The 4,685-nt window shown below is 30.3% G+C and overlaps 1 pseudogene; it reads right to left on the bottom strand.

Moving 5' to 3' along the window:
• Nucleotides 1-1,377: 1,377 nt before the first annotated feature.
• Nucleotides 1,378-2,616, bottom strand: LOC121237615 (annotated as a pseudogene).
• Between the last annotated feature and the right edge of the window lie 2,069 nt (nucleotides 2,617-4,685).

Raw genomic sequence — 4,685 nt, 5'->3', positions numbered from 1 at the left:
GTAAGAAGAAAAAACCATTTGGGCTCATGGGCCCATTTAGGTAATGAACTTAAATGTATTTTGTTTAAAATAATGATACCCACGCACACGTGTTATAAAATAAAAGTATTTTTATAAAATGATATTGATTTTATAAGATATTTTATAAAAATGTCTCTCCTTTTAAAATATTATTGTATAAAATATTGTGTTTATCATTTTTCTTTTTTTCTTTTTTTATAGAAAGTCAAATGTATTTTTGTATATATATATAGAGTAATGATTTGTATATGCCTGCATAAGTTTTGTGGAGGCTTTTTTTAAAAAAAGGGAATTTTTTTAAAATAATGTTAAGTATAAATTTTAAAAAGACAAGTCTCATATAAGTCGTTTATAAAAAAATAAGACCTACTAATATATTGTATGATGACCTCTTCAAAAATTAAGCTTATTAACTGAATGTGTCAAGATAAGTGAATGATCATCGAATGACTTGGTCAAGCATTTATGGCATATGGTCTCAACTCACACCATGAGAGGACCAAGTATCTCTTGATCAGATAATCTTGAAAATGGAACAAGAGCACATCTACTTTGAATAGGCTCGATAATTTTAGAACAGGTATTGCATGCAAGATCATATGCTCCTCAAAACTTGCTCATGTGCTCCTTATGTCATTCTTGATTAAGGTCTCGTTTGTATTCAAAACTCATTTCAATTCATTATTATAATTTTTTTAAATTTATACATAAAATATAATAAATAATTCAATTTTTATTCTATTATTCACAAACCATCTCAACCATAAGAAAAGATCATCAACATAATACAATATCTAAGACATGCCTTCGAATGGAAGAAAAAAATAAAAGAGTACACATTTTCATATCAACAATGAATTATAATAGGAAAATGTTACTCTTCCCGCTGGTGGCTTCCACGGGAAGTTAACATTTTTATTTTTTTATTATTATTTTTACTTGATGATTAAATAAATATTTTTTAATAATATTATATTTTTTTTTACCTTTTTACCCTGGGACTCTCGGCCCTCTCTCTCCTCTCCTCTGCTAGTATTTTTTTTTTTTCTCTTTTAGTTTTGGTGGTTCATTCTTCCAGGCATAAAGCTGTTGATTAGCTTGCAGAAGCATCAGATCTAGTAGAAAAGGAAGTGCTAAGGATATGAGAGACCCTCTGCATGGAAATCATTGGAATTTGAAATATATTTATATATGCAATTAACAACTTCCTGTAATGTACGCTGTACAAATGCAAAGTTCATCTCTCATATATTCAAATACTAAAAACCTTAAAGAGCTCAAGAAAAAAGTAAAAGAAAGTGTGTAATCCTAAAAAAATTTAAGAGGGGAAGATATAAAACAAAAAGTTTCAGCATATAATTCAAAATTTCCCTAATTTGCACGCAGGAGTCTAGCACAAAAAGGGGAATCCATTGATATTGTTAGGGAATGAGAGGTCTTTCTCACCTGCACATGTGATTTAACATGTGCCAAAGTGAGATCTTTCACATCCATAAGCTCAAGAACTGACTTCGGTGTCGCCCCTAAACCCCAACGAGAAAATATAAATTAAGAAAATAACAAAATAAAAGTTAAATAAGTCAACAAAATATATAAAAGTTAATCAGTCACTACAATAAAAACGGATTTTTGTGATTAATTTATTGTAACTAAAAGATTATTCACAATTAATTTTAATTATAAATAATTATTTCGTTGGAATTAACTGGTCACAAAAATCCGTTTTTTTTTTAGTGAGTCAAATTTCTTTCTCATTTTAATTTTCTGGTTCATGAATAATGCAAATTGGAAAGAAGTAACGGTGTAAGACGAAAAAGAAGTGCCAAAAAGAAAGCAAAAGCAAGAAGAAGGAGACAATGAAAGAAAAGATAGAAAGAGCAAATTGAAGCATACTTTCATGGCCACCCAATAGCTCAACAGCATGAACAAAGCGAGCATGAAGCGTGGTAGTCCATCGCATCCGAGGTGCTCTCATGCTTCGTTTAGCTGGAAACCGTGATAGAAATCTTGATCGCATTAACCCTTGAGATTGAAAAGGACTTGAGCTTGTGCAAGTATTAACTATGGAAGAAGGTTGAGAAGCATCTAGGGGCTGCTGAGCATATGGGAAATTAGGAAGGTTCTGGTATACCGGAAGTCCTCTTATGGGTCTCAGAAAACCAAGTTCTTGGCTTAGTACTTGCGGTGGTTGCTGAAACATTGGCTGGTGTTGGAGTACTTGAGGGTAGTGGTTAATTCTCTGGAGGGTCTGGAAAGGATTTCCATTTCCAAGTTGGTGATTATGAATATGGTTGGTGAGGAATCGAAGCCCTTGGATTCGACAACGAGAGGTCGAAACAGGTGTCGGGTTTGGCCATTGAGGACATGGAGGTTCTGGAGTCCAAAGCTCTCTTCCAGAAACCCAAACCCACCTCTTCTTCTGTAGTAGTACTTCTCCAAGTACTTCTTATGGGTTTACTATTTGGAGGGCTGATTTGAAGGGACAAATCTGGTTGTGCTGGGAATAGCTCCATCTTCTACAACGACCAAACAAGCCCCGGCCTGAAGTACTCCTCCTCCTTTTCTTTCTTGTACTCCTCTTCTAATGATTCTTGTAGGCTTCTTTTCTTTGTGTTGTTGATGATATAGCAGAATGGATACCAGGGATCAGAAAAGATCATGAGCTTTATGGGTTACTTTTGGTGATATGGGAAATGAGTTTTAGATTTTCAGGTGAGGTCTCTGGGTTTTCTTTCCAGATGGGGTTTGATCGATTTGGGAGTAGTTGCAGGAACACAGAGAGAGAGAGAGAGAGAGAGAGAGAGATGAGAAGGTATGAAGTGAATGGCTGTTTCCTTTGTGTGAGGTATATGCGAGAAAAGGACACTTGAGGGACCAGAGGGAGGGAGAGAGATAGTGAGTGTGTGTGTGTGTTTTTCTTTTTGTGGACGTGGGGGTGGATACTAGGGTGAAAAAGGGTGGAAAAGATGAGAAACACAAAAGTAAATAATTAATTGGGACTTTATTCCTTTTATGAGTTTTACTACTCTTTTTCCGTTTGTTTTTTTTTTTTTAAATAGCCCTCAATTTTATTAATGTGTGCACTTGTCTCCTTTTAAATATGCTTCTTTTTAAGAATTATCATACATTATAATTTTCAGTCTAAATAACTTATTTAATTAATTAGAAAAATTGGATAAACCATAATAATTCATAATACTGAATATATAAGGAGTTTCGGTACCGTTTGGATAATAAGTTGAGATAAGATGAGTTGATATGAAAGTTGAAAGTTGAATAAAATATTTTTAGAATATTATTTTTTAATATTATTATTATTTTTGAAATTAAAATAATTGAATTATTTATTATATTTTATTTGAGAATTTGAAAAAATTCTAATGTTGAGATGAGATGAAATACTTTTACTATCCAAACGGAACATTCTTGTCCTACTCTTATCTCATTATAATAAAGTGGTCGGCATTACTTATCAACTTTTACATTTAAAAAAAATAATTAAAAGGTGATAGAACGTATCACATTTATAAAATAAGATAAAAATAAGATAATCGTGTGGTTTGTAACATCATGAGCCAGCTTAATAGTTGAAAATTAACTTATAAGGTAATTAATTAATTTTGTGCTCCTTTCCACACATTTCTAGATGAGTATTTACACTAAAATTATATTTAAAAAAAAATTAAAATTATAATAATATATTTTTTAAAATGATATTTTTTCTCCTTTTATCCTCATTCATCAATTATTCAAGATTGTAAATAGAATTTATCTTTTAAAAAAAGTATGATCCATCATTAAAAAATTATTATTTTTATATAAATCTCATATTTATTTACTTTAAAAAAAAATACGCAGAGCTTACCCATTCTATGAAGACAAATATAATTTTTCTTTACTAATATCAAAATACAATTACAGCTGTATTTGCATCCCAACTTGCAGCCATATAGAAGCGCAAACGTCGAAACTGCTTGAGCAAATTTCATTTCCCAGAATTAAAACGGACAATACGGCTTTAACAAAAGACAAAATTCAGCATAACCAATTTCAAATGAAAAATGATATAAAGACACAATTATATTTTAAAATGAGAAGTACTATTATAGAATAACATATAAAATGAATACTATTTTATAAAAATATCCTTATTTTATATTATATATTATGGAAAATATTGTGTGTATCATTACTCATTTCAAATATATATGCTATAACTTTTGGGAGTGGTTGAGTAAGCTTAGGAATGGTTTAGATTCAGAGATGAGTTGAAATAGTTTGTAAATAGTAAAATAAAAATTAAATTATTTATTATATTTTGTGTGAAAATTTAAAAAAGGTTATTTTGAGATTTGAAAAAATTGAATTGTTTATTATATTTTGTATAAAAATTTAAAAAAATTGTAATAATGAGATAAGTTGAAAAGAGTTGAAATAGATTTTGAATTCAAATAATATCTTAATGGTTGTGCATGGACAAGATGAGGTTCTAAACGTTACCGATGCGAGCGATGAAAGCATCTCATTGGATTATACAATTGTAAATGTAATAGTGTTTAGATAATAGTCTAAAAATACACTATATTGAATTATCTAAAGGCCAAAAAAAAATCTAGCTACAATAAATTAGTGTTGTGGATTATTAGATTTTACTGTAGTTAGAC

Source organism: Juglans microcarpa x Juglans regia, chromosome 6S, assembly GCF_004785595.1.
Source record: "Juglans microcarpa x Juglans regia isolate MS1-56 chromosome 6S, Jm3101_v1.0, whole genome shotgun sequence".
NCBI classification, from domain to species: Eukaryota; Viridiplantae; Streptophyta; class Magnoliopsida; order Fagales; family Juglandaceae; genus Juglans; species Juglans microcarpa x Juglans regia.
This window is presented reverse-complemented; position numbering and strand designations above follow the sequence as displayed.